Here is a 23892-nt window from a genome sequence, read left to right as displayed (position 1 = left end):
TGAGCTTGACTGATAGCAAAGGGGTTCGCTGGTGAAACTTTTGGCTTAGTATATATCCCAAAGTGGATGAGTCGAAGGAGTAGCAGGTTCTCTGATGCTTGTGTGAAGAGTAGGCAGAAAGGTTCTACTCGTAGTATTTCAAAAGTAAATAGAAGAAGTTTACTTGCAGTGAAACAAATCCTTTCTTTCTAGACACTCGAGTACAGTGGTGAATGTGTTTCCGTTGTAAATTAAACAGAGCACTTGCACTTTAAAAGGTAGAAATCGAAGTTGTTTCTTACCTTGTGAAGGAGGGAGTCAGTTGCGGAGCTGCGCTGACGTCACTCAGTGCCGCGCTGGTATTGGTTGAGACAGAGGGTGTGTAGCTGAGGCGGAATTGTAAAGGAGGGGTGAGCACAGGAGCGTGAGAACTCATTTACGAGAAATGCCGCACACCCATTCGTTGAGATTGTTTGAAATCGCACATTTGATTGGTTGCAGAGAAATAAAAGTCGCATTTGTATTGGAAGTGATTTTGTAAACAAGATAAATTGAGGAAAAGTATATGTGGCATACGTCTAACCCAGAGACTAGACCTGATCCAAGATATCTGGGGTTTGGAAAAGATCAGTGGAAAGGTCGTAAATACAACATTATGTACGGAAATAAGAGAAAAATGACCTTAGTAAACAAGGTGAAGAATTATTTTAAAAAGACAAACCTATAAAACTAGAGAAGGAGTTGTCATTCCACCACCTAATACTCCCGCATCATTTATGATGTTCGACAGGGGCTACCATGCTTGCATGTGGTTGGAAAATTGGGTGGAATATACAAAAAATGATGGAATTTTAGCATTTCCGTTAGATGGTACATTTAATAGCAGGATTCTGTTCAATTTGAGACCCTGAATGAATGATTTACATCCCAGACCCAGACTAACGCAATATGAGGCCTTAGAAGAATGGGAGATAGAGGCTTTTAAGCGAGACAGACCCAGAATGGACAAAGGGTTGACAAAATGGTATCCAAAAGTAAATAAAGAGACCCGAGAGAAACTAATGAAAGAATGGAGACAGAACATGATGGTAGAAGGACTATACCCTGTAATAACAGTAGAAGTGCCCATGGGAGGGAAAAGGACAGAGAAAACAAAGCATCTAATGACCAGTGGGGATTCAGATGATGATTATTTGGAGGAATTGTTAATGAAGAATCCACCTCCTTATAATGAGGGATCAAGACCCGTAAGTGCGAGAGACACCTGTCTAAGACCTCCTTATCAGGAGGAGTCGAGACCCTTAAGTATGGGAAATCCATTCCTGAAACCTAATTATGGTGATGGACCAAGTATGACACACCCGACTGCCCCAAATTTTACTCCCACCCTAACTCCGCAAATAGTAAATGAAACCACCATGGAAAGGGTACTGCAGGATACAGAACGAGAGGCTCTAGTTAAACAAAGTACAGAATTAATTCAGAAAATCTCCAAACTGAATACAAGTCCTAAAGCTTTGACAATCCCAGTAACTATTGGACCAGTTGTCCCCGTTGTACGGGGATAAGCAAAGTAGTCCAAAGACTCCAATAATTACCCCATCTGTAGTACAGCCGAGAAAAGAACCCTTAATTGTAGATGATCAGGCAAGTGAATGTGAATCTGTGATTTCCTTGATGGATTTACCGATAAGGGAACCAGAAGGGGGGTCACAGAGAAAGAACACTCCTTTCACTTCTGGAGAAGTGCAGATTGAGTCATCTATGGGTACTAGAAGTGCCACAGTAGTGACTCATGAAGAAATTGAAAGATGGAGTCGAGAATTAGAAAAACGAAATCCTCAGCCGAAACCATTAGATATTTACAAACTGAGAATAGAATTGGAAGAACTGATGGCTGGAAATGTGGGTTTGGACAGACTGAACACCCTGACTGAAGAAGAATTGCTATTTGTATCACCCGTAATACCAGAGTGTTCCATGAGAAATTAATGGACACTGCGGCTAGTATGGGAATAGATATTGGTAAATCTGAAGTGCTGCAAAAACCTTACAGAGCAGAATTCTCAGACAAAGATTTGGAAAACATGAACGTGTCAGGGAAAAAGGTACAGATCAGAGAATTATTAAACCTATTGCAAAAATGGGGAGACTTGTGGGCAAAGAAAAAAGAGGAAATTAGATCCAAACAGATGGCTTCTGAATATGTCTTAAAAGAAGCAGACATGGCAGAGAAATTATATCCTATGCGAGAAGTGCCAGGTGGAGGATATGTACATGTTCCATGGTCCCGACAGGATATTGTGTCCTTTACAAATGACTTCCCAAAATTACCTGTAGATTGGTACAGACAGGTAGAAAGATTTGTGAAGGTTCAGAAATGTCTCTGGAAAGATTTAGATGGTTTCTTTGACATTGTAGTTCCCGTAGATTTGTGGACAGAATGTAAAATTGCTATTGATTGGCCTAGTGAGGAATTCCCGAGGGACCCAAAGACAGGTGCCCCTTCAGGGGATGTCATGAAAAAGTACAACCAGGTAATGTTGTATTTGAAGAAGAAAGTGCCTGCAAAGGAAACTGATTGGACCCGAATAGATAGAACTACCCAGAATAGAGATGAAACTGTGCATTCTTATTATGAACGACTGTTACAGGTGTTCAAAACGTACAGCGGATTGGATAACATTGAGATGAAAGAATGACCCACTTCATTTATCGATTTGTGATAGGGTTAAGGTATGAGATTTCGCAGTGGATCAAAGACAATAAAATCTGCTGGCAGTCTAAACCAATTGATGAGGTCCTGAAGTATGCTAAATAGTGCGAGGATGAATTGGCAGATAAACGAAAGGAGTTAAAAGAAAAAGTCATGTGGGCTCAGGTAAAATTAGCAGAACACCAGGAACAGCAGCTAAATAAATTGACCAGTAATCAGAATCAAGGCTCCGGGGGTGGGGGAAAGCCCAGAATAAAGATGAGCCGAGAGGAGGCCAAAAAGAAGTTCCCCTGTCACGGGTGCGGACAGATAGGGCACTGGAGAGACGAGTGTAAGGCTGTGCAGAATGGTAACGTGCAAATTAATGATTTAAATCCACAGATGCAGAATGAGAAACCACGGAAGACCCAGCAGCAGGTAAGACAGAATCAGTTGCCTCGTGCACCTAGGCCAAATTATAGGAGCAAAGCACAACAGGGTGAAGACACCAAAGTGTGGGAAGGAAGGGAGGATAAGAATGCAGCAGCTTCACAATTTCTTTTAAATGACACGTTTCTCTGTGATGACACCTACTGACGGTGCCTGAGGGGGTAGGACGAGGAGTGCGTGCTTGGTGCCTCATTGCCGGTGGACCAGACAGGGCCATACATTGAAGGAAAGGTTGAAGGAAATGACGTCACCTTTCTGTTGGACACAGGTGCTACCCGTTCTACTGTGAGAACAGCAGACATTAAAAACCTACCCCTCTCGGGAGTAGCGATCCAAGTAGTTTGCGTTTCTAATCAGCTAATTAGTACCCCAGTTACAGAACCTATGGAGATTAAAATTGGGAATTTTAAGGACATGCATAGATTTGTTGTGTGTGATTCCAGTCCTGTAAATCTGCTAGGACGAGATTTGTTGTGTAAAATGAACTGTACTATCTATTGCACACCAAATGGCGTCGAAAATTCAGACCCCAGACGAAGACGGAATATACAAATTAATGTTAGCAAGACCCGACTCAGAAATTAAAAGACTGACAATACAAGACTTACCTGAAGAGCTCCAAGAGACAGTGAAACCAGAGGTGTGGGATTTTACTGGAAAAGATGTAGGATTAATGGCAAATGTTGACCCAATTAAAATAGCCATAAAAGAAGATGCAGTCTACCCAAACACTTAGCAGTACAAAATGAGTGCAGAAGTGAAAGCAGGAGTTGCTATTGAAATAAAAAGATTGTTCGAAGCAGGCATTTTACAAGAAGTATTGAGCAGTCCATGTAATGTGCCCATAATTGGAATCAAGAAACCTAGTGGGAAGTACAGGGTAGTACAGGACCTGCACAAGGTTAACAAAATTGTGGTTCCTTGCTGTCCTGTTGTGCCAAACCCTGCAGTGATTCTATACCAAATTCCATGGAATGCTGGATGGTGTACCATCATTGACTTATGTCATGCATTCTTTACAATTCCATTGCATCCTGACAGCAAATTTCTTTTCTCATTTTCAGTTTGACAGTCATGTCTACGTTTGGAATCGCGTCCCTCAGGGGTACACAGAAAGCCCCTCAATTTTTAATCAGATTCTGAAAAAGTGCCTTGAAACCCTAATATTGCCTGGAAAATCAGTTTTGGTGCAATACATAGACGACCTCTTGGTGGCGTCTAAGAGTCGAAAAGACTGTGTGACTGACACAATTGCCTTGCTGAACCATTTAGGTGAAGGAGGACATAAAGTATCACCAGAAAAGCTGCAATTCTGTACCACATCAGTAAAATATCTGGGGCACCAGATAGAGAGAGGTATCAGGAAAGTCACCACCAAAAGAATCAGGATAATTTGAAACATGGAATTGCCAAATACCCAGAAGGAAATCAGAAAGTTCCTTGGAGTCATAGGGTACTGTAGGCAGTGGATTGTGGGATTTGCAGTCCTAGCAAGACCATTGATAAAAATGACAAAGAAAGGAGCAAAAGATCCTGTAGAGTGGGATGACGGAAGCATGACAGCTTTTACAAAATTGCGAGAATATCTTTGTACTGCTCCTGCATTAGGAATGCCTGACTACTCAAAAGATTTTGCACTATTCTGTGGCACACGAGACAATTGTGCACTTTCGGTCCTGACCCAAATTCATGGCTTGACTCAATGTCCAGTGGCATACTTTTCTTCCACATTGGACCCAGTAGCAGCTGGATTATCTGGATGTTTGAAAGCTGTAGCTGCAACTTGCACAAGTCTTGAACAGAGTGAGTCCATTGTGATGGGACATCCAGTAACTGTGTATGTTCCCCATTCTGTTGTAATTCTGCTGACACGAACAAAGACCCAGTATCTCACGCCTAGTCGGCTGACTAAGTATGAGAGAATCCTTGTAGGTGCAGGAAACGTAACCATTTCCAGATGTAATATTCTGAATCCAACTACCTTACTGCCTAGTTCATTCGCAGCAGAGGTGAGGGAGCAAATTGAACATGATTGCATTGATTTGACTGAGTTCAGTACAAAACCACGCCCTGACATAAAAGAAAACCCTCTGTTTAGTGAAGATTATGAGCTGTTTGTAGACGGCTCATGCCTGAGACATGAGGAAGGTGGCCTAAGAGCTGCTTACTCTGTGTGCACTTTAGAGGGTCCAGTAGAAACATCCTATTTATATGGAGTCAAGTCTGCACAAATAGCTGAATTGGTGGCATTGACAAAAGCTTGTAAATTTGGGAGGAATTTGAAAATAACCATATACACTGATAGCCATTATGGTTATGGTGTTGTGCATGACTTTGGCCAGCTGTGGATGCAAAGGGAGTTCCTGACTTCTTCAGGCACACCTATCAGAAATGGAAAATACATGCAGGATCTGCTGGAATCAATCCAGTTACCAAAAGAATTGGCTGTGGTCAAGTGTGCTGCTCACAAATCTGGCGATGACAAAGTGACAGCAGGTAATCGATATGCTGACCAGTTAGCCCAACATTGTGCAAGATACCGAATTTCAATCAATATAAAGGTTGGGGGAAACGGAAACAGCTGCCAACTTTTGATGCTAGAGGGAGTGAATACATGGGAGAAAGTGAGAGACTTACAGGAAGCAGCAGAGCCACAGGAGAAACAAAGATGGAGAAACTTTGGTTGTCGAAGGAGACATGAAGATGGTGTCATTGTTTACCTTGATGATATGCCTGTGTTGCCAGACTGTATGCTTGCTCCTATGGCTAGGTTAATACATGGAGACACACATATAAGCAGAGATGCGATGATTCGCATGTTCCGCCAGACATGGTTCAATTCGAAATTCAGAAACGTAGCAGAGGCACTCTGCCAGAGGTGTTTGATCTGTCAACAATTTAACCCTGGAAAGAAAACTGTAGTGTTACCAGGGAAAATTGGAAAGCAGTAGGCCCTTTTATTAGACTCCAACTTGACTTCATCCAGTTGCCTCCTTGTCGAGGAATGAAATATTTGCTTGTCATTGTCTGCCTGTTTTCAAAATGGGTGGAAGCTTACCCTGCACGTAGAAATGATAGCATCACAGTAGCAACATTATTGCTTAGGGAACTTATACCTCGTTACGGTTTCCCAGTCTTAATTGAATCTGACAGAGGAAGTCATTTCCAGAATGAAATAATAAAGCAAATCTGTGAAGCATTCAAAATCACGCAAAAACTGCACTGTGCATATTGCCCAGAGGCTTCTGGAGTGGTAGAACAGATAAATGGCACAATCAAATCAAGATTGGGAAAGATGTGTGAATAGACTCAATTGGAATTGCCAGATGCTCTGCCTCTTGTGTTGATGGGACTCAGAAGTATTCCAGACCGGAACACGGGTTTGAGTCCCCACGAGATCCTGATGGGAAGAGCAATGCGGCAAGCATGGGTACCAGGATACAAAATAATAAGCATATCTGATGATTTGGTACTGGAATACTGTAAAGAGCTGGCTGACCAAGTGCGTTCTATCTCTCACCAGGTTGGGGGAGACGCCGTCGCCAGGCCGACGACTCCAGCACATGACCTGAATCCAGGTGACTGGGCCGTAATAAAGAAGCACACTCGGAAAAGTTGCCTTGGACCAAGGTGGGTAAAGCCACGACAGGTGATCCTGGTAACCACCACAGCTGCAAAGTGTGCAGGAGTACCTCGCTGGATCCATGCCAGCCACACGAGGAAAGTGACTGAACCTGACGAAACTGAGGCTGAAGGTTGCACAGCTGAAGGATCTCAAGACGTCGGTCCTGAAATAGCTGAAGAAGAACAACCGAGCTCCAGTCAAGAAGATTGGGTCCCAATAATCGATCTGACAATCGACCCTATTCGAACCAGAAGACAGACCTATTTAGATAGACAGTGGGATAGTGAGGACGAGACAGGTGAAGAAGAAGCTACTCAGATCATCGAAATCCACGTTAAATCTGATTCTGAGGTGGACCAGATAGGGAGAGAGCAGGTCATTGACACTCCATCAAGAACACCTGCACCAAAAGAGGGACAGATAGAGATTAGGGCTGAAGTTCAAGCGGAAGAAAATCAGGAGTTCGAAGAGCTTGAGCAGGAACAGATAGGACTAGACAATTGTGTTCAGGAAGAAGAGATCGAAACAGATCAAAGCCAAAATCAGCATATACCTGAACAAGGCCAGTTTAGGGACCAGGCAGAAGAAACAGATGAAAGACCTCGACCTAGTCAGTTAGGGAACAATACAGAAGACAAACTTGATCCCAATGTGCCACAACTGAACGAAAACAAAAGAGTGTTTGAAGAAGGCCAAGACACAGAGCCAGTTAAAAGACTTAGAAAAGGTGACTCAGTACCTAGATTTGTGAAAAGACTGAGATTGCGTCTAAAGACAATAAACGAAGAGCCTGAACAGATAAATTAGGTCTCAAGTCAAACTGACCCAGCAGTAGTAAAGCCTAAAAGAAGAAGTGCTCGTATCAAGAAACTAAATAACAAGTACCCGAGTCCTGAGTGGACTTACTTTGTGCTGGAAGTATTTGAGAATCCGGAAATAAGTGACATAAGTGAGGAAGAATTGATTGCTGAACAGACCAGTGAAGAACCAAACCCAACCTGAGAAAGATTACTCGAGTAAGCAAGCTGTACAGAGTTACAAAGAGGGGTTGAAGCTTCTTTTAAGCCAAAATGTCTGATTCTTCTGTGAATGGGAGACCGAGACGAGGTTGTTTTAAAACATGCTGCCAAGTATGTTTATGTAGTGTAGCAATAGTACTGATACTTTGGATAGGACTAACTATAACTATTCCTTCTATGATGAGTAAAAACCAGAGTCTGTACCCAAATAATAACCTACGTGATGATACTGTAGAATCACACACTAGAAGTACCCCACAAAAAGTAGACGTACTAGACAAACCACTTAGCCTGAAACAAACCAAGCTAGACTTAGAAGCACCAGATGAGGAAGGATTACACTTTAACAAAATCAAGAACAAAACTCATTTAAATGTTTTCGCAAACCTGCTAGTGCATTATGTAGAAGCTATGGAAATATATGACTGTTATGTCTGCATGAAGCTACCCACTTCTGTAGCTGAATGTGTGACCTACCACCACTTACCCTTAACATATGGAATTTCCTGTAGTATTCTAACTAGTTTATTTTATACAAGAGGACCTTTGCAGTAATATTACTCAAACCTTGATGTGACATTTTCAGAACTTCCTGTTCGAAGAAACCTGAACCCTGTACATACCACTAGAGATGTAGCAAAATACATGAGTGATTATTTTCTAACTGTAGGTAAAATAGACATAGATAACGCACACAAAGATAACTTGACCTGTTCATTACACGAAAAAGAGAAAATGTTTTTAAATATGGTAGAGAAAAGAAGAGAAAGTTTCCAAAAGAAAGCAAATGATAAAAATCAGAAAATTCCTAAATGGGCTGAAAGCATAGAGAGCACCTCAAATGGTGGGGCTAATGCTGCTATGTTGCTGGATTTCGAAAAGAAAGGGAAACTCTGTCTTAAAAGAGAGAAAACTAGTTATTATACAATATTTTCATTGGTTCCAGTGAATGCAAACATAATTACAAGGTAATTGGAGGTTGGGGTTTCAAAGATGGTCAGAGCCTGTGTTTCCTGGAATTTTTTTATATGTGGAAATAAGGCTTACTTCAAATTGCCCGACCATTGGTACGGGAGTTGTTATTTTGGTATTGTCTTCCCAAAGATATACCATGTGGGAAAAATCACTGGAAGCACTGAAAAAACTAATGAATTAGCGCGTATTAAAAGAGAAAGTGCTGGTGAAATAGTAGGAGATATTTTTAGTGCACTGATACCTACAGTGGGAGTGTTTCTGAATACACACAGAATTTGCAAATTGTCAACAGTAGTGGATCGGTTATCTACTGACACTGCTGGAGGTTTCCTGATGATCAACACCGGTGAGATCAATGGTTTTACAGAATAGACTTGCTCTTGATACATTATTGGCAAAAGAGGGCGGAGTCTGCAGAATGCTGAAAGCGCAAACTTGTTGCACTTACATACCTGACAAAAGTGTGGAAATCAAAGGGTATGTGAGGAACATTACAAATTTGGGAAAATAACTCAAACCACTTGAGGTTGACAGTGCCTGGAAGAGACTTACTGATGGCCTCTCCGCCGTAGGTCATTGGTTTTCTAACTTAGGTAAGAGTTTTTTGAGTAAAATACTGATGCCAATTGCGGGAATAAGTTTAGTAGTGTTTATAATCATAATCTGCTGTAAATGTCGAAAGCACCAACAGAAATACACTGTGAACAAGAGAGGAGTGAAGAGAAATGTGGATAAATTTGAATTAGAGGAAATTAATAATCAGATTTATAAAAGGGTGAAAAATTCTCACCCTAATAAAGAGACTAAAGAAAAGCTGAACAGAATGTTTGAAGAGATTGAACTGGGAAAAATGTGAAAAGTTGGCATCTGGTTCCATTAATTTATGATGATATAAAACATCATCAAAGAGGGGATTGATGGAGCAAGGATTCGCACGTAAAGCGGCTTGCTTGTATCAAGAACCTCATATGTTAATAAAATTTAATCAACCTGTTTGTGTTACTAATACTGCACATTTTACATTACACGGGGTGTTCCAGTGACGCTTGCTTATGTGTTTACTAACCGTATTACGCTTGCCTCTAAAATGCCCGCTGATTAGCGGGAATTTCTTCTGCGCATGCGTCGGTCATACTCATGTGACGTGACGTACTCGCAATTCTGGTGGGAACATTTCGCGCTTGCGCATTAGCAATAAGATGGCTGCTTTATGTTCTCACATGCCGAAGCTTGCACTGCAGCTTTTGCTGTGCTGTTTGTCCTTGCACTAATCCTAATGCTATAGTTATTATAAAGTAATGGGAGTCATATAGGGATTCCTGGTATACAGTATAATCATTTATTTCTGTGTTCTAAATTGTTTTCCTTTACTTTTCATGTATCGAATCTTTTGGGACTGGGAGGTGCTTACTACTGCATCTTAGAAGTCCCTACTGCGCATGTCACCCTGGCAGAGGGAAGAAAACCTTGTACCAGTGAAACCCAGCCAGCTGGCTGCCACAGCCAAGATGCTCCTGGGAACCGACCTGTAACCCAGCAAGACGAAGCAGAACTGTACTGCATTTGAAACAATTGTATATGAAATTTGTATTAGCCATTGTTAGGTGAAAAGCACATGTAATGGGAACCCCAAAATCAATAGGCGGTCCCAAAAGATGTAAATTAGGACTTGAGAATGTCAAATCCTAGTTGGTGTGATGACCTGTCCTTTCTTTGGACCAATCGAAATTGGGGATTCTTACACTTGCAACATTTGGGGGGTGGTACACTGATCCGAAAACAGTATAACTAGCCTAGGTTTAGCTAGAGAAATAGTCCGACTTGTCCGAGTAGCTGACCTGTCACTGACCCTACGCACTCTATAGGTGACTGATACAGAGAGCTGCGGAGCACTCTGTCCGTAATTTCCAGAGACCCAATCGGGGATTTTGAGAACTTTAAGTGCTGGCGGAGCACTTTGCTGGGGAATTCGATAACCCAAACGGGGTTCTGACTGATAGCTGCAGAGAGGGTGTTGCGCAGGCGTTGCAACTAAAATGCGGGTGCTGGTCTTACCTTGGTGGTCCTGTCCTGATAGTAATCTGGTTTTCCTGTCCTGGGTGTCCATTCTGCACCTGTGGCCTACTGGCGATCGTATCCCTTGGGGTTTCTCCTGTCCTTAAACTGACCCGTGGCCAGGGTTGGTCTCCACACTGAACTAGGTAAATATAATTCTGGGAGGGGAACGCACTTACACTCTTTTCTCACCTTTTTCCTGAACTGTTGTTAAATTGTAAATTGCATATGTCCCTTGTTCTCACCTTACCTTTTTATAAATTACTGAAATCATGAAAGTGCTTTCATTTAGCTTGTTCCATTTTTCCCCTACCTTATAGCTGAATAAAATACAGTCTCTGAATAACTAGATGTTCCTTCTCTTTACCCACCCTTTACTGAAGTAAATAATTGCTCTGAAACTTTAGCATGTTCCAATTTTAGCTACCCTATAGCTACATGATATCTTTGAAATTCTCTATAGACCAATTAAAATTCTTTTTACCTACCCACCTTCTAGGGGTAATTCAAACTGTGACATTCTAGTATGTTCCTTATTTTTCCCCGTCCTTTAGTCAATCTATATCAAGTCTGAATTCTGAAATTTCTTACTAGCATGTTCCCTGTTTTACCTTCCCTTTAGACTCATAAATGGTTGGTCTTATTTACTTCTTATTTGGATATGTGCTTTTTATAATCTTAGTTATTGACAGTTTGCTTGCTGTGAACCTTATGCTTTCTGAAGTTGAAGAAGATTAGATAAAGACTTTGACAACTTCCCGTATCTCTGGTTATTACATGAGTGCAAATGTTATAAATGGTATTGAATTTTTGATGACTGCTTATCTTTTACAGCTAGCTCCCTGATCCATTGTGATCACAGGTACCCGTAACAGTGGATTGGTAAGTCGGGTACATTTGGAGATAAATAGGAAGGAACTGGGTTACTGTTAGTAGTGTGTATGTTACCCGATTTATGAATATGATAAATTGAATTTATGGGCCCAATGTGCATATGGTAAAATTATAGTCGGGTGACCTGCGAGCTCTATCAATAGTATCGTCAACTATGGGACCTTAATAATTTATGAGATTTATCGTCGTCCCATTCAACTTAGCCTCGACCCAGATCCATAGCCCATACGGGTCTCTCCTAATTTGCCCGAATTCCCAGGGAAGATTGCGGCTAAAATATATTGCCACCCCTCTTTTAGCTAGCCCAGCAGAGGCAAAAAATACTTGGGAAGATACAATTTGGGAAAATTCGTCTTCAAATGAGTTTCCTGAAAGAACAGGACCTGTGGGGAACGGGAAACTAACCACCTAATTAATGCTCCATATTTAGACTTATTTAATATCCCATTGACATTAACAGATAAAATAGCGCACCTATTAATCATTGTTCTTCCCTTTCTTTTCAAACCTGACCATAAACATATACCGCCAATTCTCGATTTCCTTAACTAGTACACCCCTGCTACTACTCATTTTACACCTAAACCTTTTAACCCTCCCCCCTACTTCCCCACACACTCCACCTCTTACCCTCCCCTGCATCCTTAAAGGGTGCCATGTGATTGCACCTTGTTAACCCTCCCCCGTGACTTTTTTATATCTAATAATTAATCTGATTAAGAGTGCCAGCCTTTTAAAGCTTACTAAATTCATTATTGATTAATTTTCTCATCTTTCTTTTTTTTCATATCATAAAATGTAGTTAACACACACACCCCTCTTCAGACTTTCTAACTGAGAAAAAAAAAGCAAAACCGCCTTACTGAGGTCCTGACATTTCCTTGAGGAGCTCCTGCGCATCATCTATGTTATTAAAAATGTGGAACTTCCCTTTAACAAGGACGTGTAATTTAGATTGTTGGGCAATAGAAGCCTGCGCTCCTTGTGCCTTAAACAGAAAAAGCAATTTAACAAATTCCTTCCGTCTCCGGGCAGCATCTAGCCGACATATCTGGAAAAGTCCTACAATTTGAAGTTTCATTTACTGGAAACTGCTTTTGCTGTATGGCCCTAGTAGGGACTTTCTCCTTGAACCGATAATCTGAAAAAATTGACTAATATCGTACGTGGACCACTTGAACTTGGTAGAGGATGAAGCAAAACCCTATGGGCCCTTGTAATAGTCAAGTCTCCGCTGAAATCCAGAAGGACCTTTTTTTATGAAGGACTCCACCCATTGCGGTGCCTGAGCTCCCTCCACCCTCTCACGCACAACCACAATACGAAGGTTCGATCGCCGAGAATGGTTCTCCAACTCCTCAAGTTTGTTTTCCAGTAGAAGCTTGTCTTTATCAACATCACGCACTTTAGTGAGCAATCCTGACATCTGATCCTCCAATTGAGAGATCCGTGACTCTGCTTCCTGTACTCTACCTGGGAGACATGTCACTGCCTCCTCTATTTTATTTAATCTGGAATGTAGAGATGCGATCTCATTTTCTTGGGACTTCTTCATATCCCTAATCTCTTCCAGGATAAGGTTAAGCAATGTTTTGATTTCCAATTGTTTAGTAGCACCAGTCGCTGCTTAATGAGATGGGTTAAAAATTTTGAAGAGGCCTATGCCAAAAGAGTGGAATCCACAAGAAAGTTTTTTAAAAATTGGAAGTATTACAACAGTAGCAAATTCTCAACCTCCATGTAACATTTTTTTTAGTAATAATATGTCAAAAGTTAACTATATGTGTTTTGGGGAGAAAAGGAGTGGTGGTAACCTTGTGTAACTATGCATTTTATATGTTCTATCTTTTCACAGTATTGGGGTACATTATGCACTTAAGCACTTTAGCACAAGACACTTTATGTATACTACCAGCTTAGACCAATTAAATTAATAATTTTTTTCTGGATCTGCCATTGCACAAATAGTTTTGGACAGATTACAACGGTTTGAAATAGGTCTAGTGGAGTATTGTGATTGGGAGATACCTGAGCACTTAAGCACTTTAGCACAAGACACTTTATGAGAACTAACAGTTCAGGCCAGTCATGTGAACTTTTTTTCTGTGTGCCAGGAACTGGTATTACTAGTTTAGGCCCGATAACACTTGAACTTTGGGCACTTATTACTGTGAATGTAATATTGTATTGGGAAATAGAATGCATTTGGCACTTTTAGGTGGTATATTTGTGGATTTGTACAAAAAAGTGTATTCTTGAATATATAATGATGAATTGGATTTTATTCAATTTCGCTCAAAGCTGTTAAAAACCCTTGAAAGACATTATTCTCGATGCAAATGTTGCTTTTATCCTCTGTTTGTCCACTGCTTTGCTCAATAAAAATATAAAAAAATAAAAAAAGAATTTATGGGTAAAATTAAATATGCCAATCAGGTGTAAGCCAATTTTACCATGATTAATGGAGAGAAGGCAAGCACTTTAGCATTTGTCAGCATTCGTAAAGTGCACAGATTTCTAATGCCAACAAAACCAAATTCTGAAAATAATAGGATGGATGAAGGCAAAAAGTTTTGGGGTGACCTTAGAGCGAGGGCCAAGTCCTACACCCCCAGAGGGACTGCCTCATTCCCCACTATATAGACATATTCTACAGCAAGTATGTTCTCTATGAGTCACTGAGGTTGTATAGAGGCAGATCATGTATATGCTTGTAACCTTTGACTACAAATTAAACAAGGATTGGTGCCTTATCAGTGAAATTCCTTGCCACATAAGTAGCGGAGGTCTCCACCTATGCGGCGGAGGTTTCCACCCCCGTGACTGAAAGCATGAATAGAAACACAAGTGAAGAATTACAGCAGGATGGCGAAATAAATCTACACATGAGCAGATCTACCAAAGTAAATTTATCTTTGTAAATCACGCCTCTCTGATTCATTGTTACAGCAGATATCTACTTCTGTAATTAACCTTGCAAACGTCCTGTTAGACAAGAACAAAGAAAAGCAGTTACGGTGCTCTGTATTCATACAAGCTACTTAAGCAAAAGTCGATGTAATGAAGCCTTGTAAACACGTGTTAGCTGAATACATGTGCTGACACGTGCTCCATGAGACCTTTTTTAGAGCACACAGAATAAAAACGCTTTCCCCAATGGCCAATCAGTGAATTTCTTAGATGAAAAAATAAAATATTCAGCCTAACACTCGCTATGAAACCCCTTGGTGCATCTCCCGACCAACCTGGAAATGTCATGTGTTTCCTGTTTCCTCTGGCTTTATGAGCCAATTGGTTTTAGGAGGCGACTAAGAATGACCTAAATGCAGAGACTGCACTTTATATTGTTCGCACTATTTAGTCAACCAACATCCATTGGCAATTTCTTGCAGGCACTGCGCGGATTATGCAGCATAAGAGACACTGTTACCGAATAGTGAATTAATTAAACAATTGCTCAGTCGCAGTATGATTTAGACTTTTGCGGGTCGACACAGTCCCACATTGATAGGTGCGGTTCCACAGTGTCTTAAGGTCAGGGCAGGGGCCTAGCTTGGTCAGTAAGACTGGGGGTGTGGGCAGGGAATTCCGCACCTTGGCTGCTAGACAGCGGAAGGATCGCCCCCCATGGTAAATACATAGTAAAATACATTATATGAGAAGCAGACCATGAAGGGATTTAAGGAGGAGTGGAAAGGGATAGCATTGCTGATTAGGGTAACTTGAAAAATAAATTGTTCTAACATAACTGACAGTTTTAAGAACTTCAAAGCAGAGAGGAGAGTGAGTGAGTGTGTGAATGTGTGTGTTTTTGTCTGTGACTGCTTGTAAAAATCCGGGTTGAAATCCGACAGACACCTCACCATGCAACTCTCCTCAAATGCCTATTCGTGGAATATTTAGCGCCAGTTTATCCTTCGACACCAATGGAATATATATGTGCTTCTTTTCCACAGAGAACAGGAGGACATTTCTACGATCACTATTAAAGCCCCTGTTGCAGTCTAAGGGGCATATTACCAACCAATAGAGATAATTTTTGTCTCTAACTTGTTTAGAGACAAATATTATCGCCGCAAATCGGCGATTTTTATCGCAGATAAACCTTGCTATTAGCAAGGTTTATCGCAAATGCGATAAAAAACGGCCGCAATGCATGAATAACGCTGAAAAGTCCGCGATATTCATGCATTATCGAGCAAATGCTCTTAGCCATGTTATCCACCTCCCATTGGATAACATGGCTAAGAACTGCTCAGGGCAGGTGTTAGCTTTTGGAGATATTCGCGCTTAGCGCGAATATATCCAAAAGTTGGTAATAGGAGATAGCGATGTTAGCGACTGTTTCCAGTCGCTAACATCTTGGCACGCCCACTTTGCATGTCATTAGTGATAAATATCACTGACATGCAAAGCGGGGCCTAAGATGGTCGCTATCTCCTATTTGCTGTCGCTAACTGGTGTTAGCGACAGCTTGGTAATAGGGAGATAATTTTATCTCCGCTTTCTTGGCTTTTAAAGCCAAAAAAGCGGAGATAAACCCCCTTGATAATATGCCCCTAAATTCCTCGAGTTAAATGTGCGCAGCCTTAGAGAAAAAGTGAATACTTTTATGACATGTATAGTCGACAGACAGTCCCGATATTTGAAACCTGTGCAGTGACGCTCGATGCACTAATTCCGACATCTCTAAGAGATATGGCGTTTTCTGCCGTTTGATGGTCCGTGAAATTAAAAATAATTTCCCCACAGATTACGATAAGCGGCGGTTTATCATAAATCCGTTCTCCCGAAGTAGTGACATAACACAGTTTGCCATTTGTTATTTTTAAATAGGGTCACAGTGATAGGCGACAAGCTTCAGGAAGCCAGATAGGAACTCTCCTTTGCATCCGATGTGTTTCGTCATTCTCTGTCTGGATTTTAGTAGATCGAAGAGTCTCACGTATAAAACAAGTGGTAGATGAAACTAAGAATAAAAACAATTAATTTGTTGGAATACCCCAAATCTGCCGTGTATATTTAATGTTTCAACATTTCAAGCACACGTAGCAAATTACGATTCTAGACTAGCTCATCGACTAAAATGATAATACAGTGTGACTTACTGTCCGGACCGAAAAGCAGTTTTATGGTGAAGAAAATAAGGGAGTGGATTAAGTACATACTGAACACTTTTCGTGTTACCTTCTGCCCAGTCACACTCGAGTCTCCAGCCACAAGGAACACCACTACTTGCATAATATATCAAGTGATAACAATCTCTATTAATCTGTTCACCCTGATTGTGTGCTATGAAAAGCGCTAGCAAAATAATAATCTTTCCAAATGCTTATGCATAAAGGACATGGCTTTATATACGGAGAAGAGTTCACAGAGGAGTACAAGGCAATGCAGAATCGCAGGATAATGTGGTTCAACAAGGAATGTTTACGCACAGAAGTCTCAGACTTCAGGACTAACACAAAGTTCACCTATTAATGGAGGGGAAGTGAGGTGCTTAGGAGATAGCTTGCAAACAAAATGTTAACATGCAGAGGAATGTTTGTCGTAATGTCCCAGGAGGCGTCCAAGGTGAGAGCACACAAGGAAAGTGCTTGTTAGAATGGTAGTTTCATGGCAGGGGTAGAGCAGGCTCTTTGCTCCGCCGTTTAGGTGGTTCAAAGCATGTATAGAGTACTCTGAAGGCTTCTAAGATTGGAAAACAGGACCAAAGTGGAGAAGCACAGGAAGTTGGACAGAACTCCTAAAGGATGCACAGTCCGTATCTCTTGTTAATCTATTTCAAAGGTAGCTGACACTAGGAGAAACATCATGTAAGCCAGCTTTTACACACGTGGGGTATTGTCCGGAGGCCAGGAAGACCAGTAAGGCTGGCAAAGGGTAGTCTTTCATACTGAATTTATGCACACCATCCTCCAAATTCATGCTACAGTCGATGAGGGAAATGTGCATGGCATGCACGTCAGCATGTGAGTAGGAAGGATAGTCATGTGGACATGATGGGAAGACGACACATCACATTAGGGTTAGGTGTACACCATGCTCGTAGTTCTGAGGGGAATTTGCCCGGTTCAAAAGGACACACATCTTGAAAATATCATTTCAAAAGTGTGAAGAATTGGGATTCTGGTAGAGGGGAGTGGAACCCTACTCAAGCAACAGCCACAGTCCTTATCAGGGCGAGCCACAAAAGTCACTAACCTGCTTTTAATCCTCTGTAAATTTGGCACAAAATCAGTCAGGATTAATTTAGTGATAATATGTAAGGTGATTATGCAATATAAAAATAGTACACAAATCATGTGTAAAACACAAGAAAAATTACACACCAATTTAGAAAAAATAGAGTACCATTTAATTATTTGACCTCAGAATGACAATACTCCAATCAGTAGAACCAAAGACATACAATTTCATATGTTTAAGCCAAGGATAGCACCTAGACACAGAAAGGGCCATTCGTGGTTATTTAGTTTTGTGAAAAAGTTATTTCCAAAGCCCACTGTGAGGAGTTCTGTTTGTGGTGTTGTAGGTCCTGGATAGCAGAGAGAGGGTGGCTGTCGCTGTAGTATGAAGAGCAGGCTGGGCATTGGAGATCCTCACTACTGTAGCATGAAGATCCTGTTGGGTGTTTTGGATGGTCATTGCTGGTGTTTCATGTCGATGGTCACTGCAGGCTGTCAATTTTGTAGCACAAAGGGCAGATCTTGCATTGCTGGTAGTTGCTGGAGGTTGCTGGAGGGCAAATAGTTGGGTTCCTCAGATGTTCGTGTTGGTGCAGACTGCAAGATCCTGGGGGGGAAGAGATCCATTCACAGACGCAAGGAGCCCAAAACTTCAGGATTTCTCATTTTCTTTGCGGAGGAGCTCAACTGATGCCAGACCAAGAGTCCTAGACCTGTCAGTGAGTCAGTCAGTCAAAAAAGAATGTTTATTTAGACCGTTGGCCCTTAAACATATACAAAAATATTGATCTTTAATTAAAACCCATCTCAAAATATAATTTGTACAATAACAATATAAAATTCTAATTCTATTAATAAAAATTAGCTTACATTCCAAAACAGACTATGCTGATAGAAAAACTCCAGTTCTATACATTTTTAAAAACTTATTTATCTTCAAGCATAAACTTACCAATTGCACATGCTATATATAAACAGTGCATTTCAGTTAACAGGTCTGCTGCCTGTGCACGATTTATAACATCATATTTTCAGAAGATAGGACTAAACTACATTTTCGTGCGTTAAGAACTTTTAGACAGTCCAGTAAGATGTGCAAAATGTCGCATTTTGTGCCTAGGTTACAGGTACACTTCTGTTCAGGGTTCATCAAAGCCCCTTTAATCATTTAATTAGCATGGCATGGATTGATTCTGATAAGTACCTTTAGTAATTCATTCCGCAGCCAACAATTGGGAAGTATATCTATGTATGTGAACTGTTGATCATTTTGCCATGACTTAATCATAAAACACACAGATCTTTTCTCTTTAAAGTACTGTCAATTATGATCACATGATATTTCTTTCCCTAATGTCCTAAGTTCCTTCTTACATATATTAGGTTGGAGGTTCTGCTGGCACAAGTCACCTCTCAATTCTCTGCACACAATAGCTATTATTTCCCTAACACCCTTTGCCCCCTTCATTTCACACTGTAAGATCTCACATTTGCACCATTGTGATATTTTGTGGTCCTCTCTACGACCCAGGCATTGCCAGGATACTATTAATGCCATACTTGCCATTTTCTCCCACAATACCATTCTGGTTCCAATTCTTATTGCCTGGATAATGCAGGATCCGAGTAGGCTCAATAACTTTTTTACACATTTTCCTTCATCAGCATCCCGCTTGTTCTTACCACTTATATATAACATTTCAGCACCATATAAGAACTGAAGAGTTACCATAGCCATATAAGCTTTCAAAACAGGTCTATCTCACATTTCTCCATAGCTGTTATTACATTTTCTCAGTCCACTAACCAAGGTTAGTGCCCGAATTCTCAGTGCATGAAGATGTGTTTTCCAATTCAAAGATTTCTCAAACCACATTCCTAGGTATTTGCACTCCTTAACTATCTCCAATTTAGGAGCCAGCTAAATGTCTTCCTCTTTTTACCAAAATTCAAGATCTTGGCTTTTTTCCAGGTTTACTGTTAATTTCGTATGGCTACAGTATTCACTAAACACCCTGCGCTTCCTTTGCAGACATATCTCTGTTTGGTCTATGATCACCAAGTCGTCTGCATAATGGAAGCATATGTTTCCCATCTATTTTTGGGCTAGCACCCTGTGCATACTCAAAGTAGCTGGCAAGTCTCCTGTAAATAAGCAGCAAAGCAAAGGGGCCAAGATGCACCCCATCTTAGTCATTTCCAATAGATGTCTTCTGTGGCATAGTCCCCTCTGTATCCAGGATGACCTGAGCCCAGTTATGACTATGCAGCCCTTGTATTATGGTCAGGAGACCCTTAGGGATGTCTAGGTCACTTAATGTCTCCCATAGCCAATCTCTATCTACTAAGTCAAAAGCTGCCCGGAAGTCGACAAAGCAGCAGAACAGAATACCCCTCTGCTCCATCAACTTCTGTATCATAGCCCAGAGTGCAAAGCAATGTTTAATGGAGTAGTGGCCCTCCCTAAAGCCACCCTGTTCAGGAGGCACAATCTGGTTGTTTCGGCCCACTCCTTAAGTCTTTCCAAAATAATTTTTTAAAATACCTTTTACCAACATCCAAAAAGATTGATTGACCTTTAATTTTTAGGTATCTGTATGTCTCCCTGGATAGGTCTAATACTTGCTCCTCTCCAGTTTTCAGGCATTATCCCTGAGTCAAGGATGCAATTAAACATTTTGGTGAAGAAGTCTGCTCAAAAATCTGGTCTAGTATTAATAGTCACTTCCGGGAGGTCATCAGGGCCAGCTGCCCAGGTTTGTGTTAAATTTGATATGATTCGTCTTACAGTACATACTGTAAAGAGAGATCTAGTATCCTTCTCCACCTCCACCCATGATGTGTCTTTCTGTCATGCTTGATATACCCCTTCCCCATATATTTCTCCCAGACATCGCTCTAAGGCATCTTCTTTCACCACGCAGATTAGAATCCCATGTTTCTTACCAGATCCATCTTAGACTAACTCACAGAACCTTTTTACATGTTTTGCTTCCAGTAGACTTCCCTAGCACCAATCTTTGTGTATTCTTTGTTGTTTCCTAATAGCCATGTTATATATTTGCTTAGCTTCTGTAGTCTGTTAAACATATCTGCATCTTACTTTATTTTTAGAATTTTTAGATTTCTTTCCAATTTTCTCATGTCAGTTTTAATTTCCTACATTCCTCGTTAAACCAGTTTTTATTATTACTCTGGCTTCCCCCTTTCTATATTCCCTATGACAATTTCTTCTTAAGTCCACCCTTAAGCATTGGACCACTTCAGAAATTACATTTTCAAACCATCCTAAGTTATCAGTATGGGGATATCATTTGGTGTATGACCCTGCTGAAAGGTTCTAGTTTTCCCATATAAATCCTCTGTCAGGCGAGTGGTGAGACGCCTGGTGTAGTTCAATTGCAGAGGAATGATTGTGTCTCTTGATTTTTTATTGCCTCCTTCAATACCAAGTGTTAGAGGACAGTGGTCACTTTCATCAACTTTCATCACCTCAAAGGCTCTAATTAGTTCAAATATTCATGTATGGATAAAAATATAAGATATTGGGCACGGTTCGTTGCCTATCCTAAATGTGCGATTTGCTGGCCGATCTGTCTCCAACCTTCCATTTATGCAAACTAGGCCCAGTGAGCCCAGGAAGTTTCCTACAGCTGTCACTCACACTATGAGTCCAGCCCTCGGGAAACAGGCAGTCTTTGTCTTATAAGCAGACAATGACTCTTTATAACATGGGTCAACTCTACGAGGGTCTAATTTGTGGTTGAAATCTCCCATCAGCATGAACAGTCTCTATGAAATATCTAAATTGTATCCTGCATATCTTCTTTGAACTTTTCCAGTTCTAATGTATACTTTTTATCTCCAAACCCCCTGCATATACACATTTACTATGACTGACTTCATACTCTGGGGTAGGATCCAAGAACTTCACTCTACCAGCCACTAACCATTTACACTTGGCTTTCAGGGGGACCACCTTCTTGGCTACTTTATTTGATATCATATTTGTCCACCAGATGCACGTCCGAATTGTCCCTTTCTAGCCAAAGTATTTCGTTGAACATATCCTTCAAACAGAGGAGTTTCGTCACATAGCCAAGTTTCCTGTATGCATACAATTTCATGGCAATTATTAATTGTTTTAAGTTGCCTGAATTTGATGTTCTATTAAAGCCATTTATATTCCAGGTAAGTATGTCCAGGCCTCTCATCAATTTCACTTAGCCAGGTTTTTTCCTCATTTACGTATATCTTTTTGCTGTGTTTGGACCTACTGCAAAATCCTCCATTACATGAGGTCTTATAATGATTTTGAGATCCTCCTTATCTTCGCATCCCTGGTTGATCTGTCTGATCTATCTTAATCCCAACCCCGTATGCAGGATTTATCAGGAAGGGTTTCTCATACTTGTGTCCTTCTGACTGTTCTAGTCTGGGGGCAAATCTAATCTCTTCTTTAAGTAGCTCCTGCTCAGTGTTTAATAATGCTGACTTGACCAGCTGTGAATATAAGAGGACCTTTGTTATTTATTTTCCCATTCTATTTGCAGTAAGTCCCGCTTGTCTAAGATCGTTAGTCCCTATATCTCTCAAGCTTAGGCATTTGGAAAAGGAATAGAGCAATTGTGTCTGGTTTAATGGATTTAGTTTCCTTTCTTTCCATCTTTCTTTTGTTGTGTTGACTAAAACTATAACAATAAATAATTGTCTGATGATGATTCCCTGCCCTTCCCTTTCCCTTTTTTTCTCATAATCTCTTTTTATCTCTTTCCTTTCCACCTGTTTTCTCATACCATCATCGCACTCATTTTTATTCATAGACTGTGTTCTGGGGTTCTTTATTCTACTTTACAATTTCCTTTGCTCTATGCCTTCCTCTATATGTTCTTTATATTTTCAATATCCGTTTTTGTCTCTGAGTATCTTGTTTTCTGATCTTTTTGGGGCAATTTTGCTGCAGCATTTTGCCCTCCTTGTGTATTTACGATTTCCTTTTTCTTTTATTTAAAATTCATATTCTGCTCTCCCTGTCCCTTTTCCTCGATCTCTTTTTCCTAAGTATGTATTCTTTATATCTCCTTGCTTCTCCCTGTTTCTTTATAAGCATCGGTGGAGAGATAGGGACACACTCTGCTTTTTGTTCCAGGGTGGGACATCTTTCTCCTCCCCTATCTGAGGGGGTACAACTTCCACAAGCTTTTTTATATAACTGGTCTAACTATAGAAGGCATATGTTCTCTAATTTGCTTCAGTTCCCCCACAATCAGTTGTAACTGTTCTTTCTGAGTTTTTAGAATGTCATTAATCATCACTGATACTTTCAACAGGCCATGCAAATATTTTTGTAGGATCAGCATTACTTCCAGCATTGAGGCACTTGCAGTTGCTGTAATCTCGAGGGGAGATATTGATCCTTCTACAGGGTCATTCACTATAGCCGGGAGCAGTTCCATTCTTTCACTTGTCTCCGTTTGTACTCCTTACCTGTTGTTCAACCCCATATTGCTGTGATTATCCCCTCCCATCCCATTCTGAGTCTCGAAGCTTAAAGTCCGTAAGGATAAGGGGAGAAGGAGACAGTCTTAGCTCTAACAGGAAGTCACTTATATTTAATATATCGTGATGGCTTGCAGATGGCGACTCCGCATCCTATGATGTCAAGCTAGTTGATGCTGCTTGCTTTCTCACCCATAATTGTGAATCAGTTAATCGTTGGCTCTTCTTAAAGTGTTTACCCACAAAGTCTTTTATCAACATAGTAACTGATGCTCCACCTTTTACTCCCCCTGCTTTGTTTTGCTTGGGTGTTTTGATCTGTGGCTGTTTTATCTTGTTTTTACGTCTTGATCTTGGGATTACCTCCTCCACACAACTTTTGTTTCCTTCCCTCTTGTTATTGGTTTCTTTCAGCTCCTCTCCTTCTTCTGGCAATGCTGAAAGACTTCACACGATTATTTGGCCCTTAGGTGCTTTGGTTTTCCCTTGTGCCATATCCTTCTTTCTATTGGC

Source organism: Lissotriton helveticus, chromosome 7 (genome assembly GCF_964261635.1).
Source record: "Lissotriton helveticus chromosome 7, aLisHel1.1, whole genome shotgun sequence".
Lineage (NCBI taxonomy): Eukaryota > Metazoa > Chordata > Amphibia > Caudata > Salamandridae > Lissotriton > Lissotriton helveticus.
The sequence above is the reverse complement of the archived record's forward strand: the minus strand, read 5'-3'. Positions refer to the sequence as shown.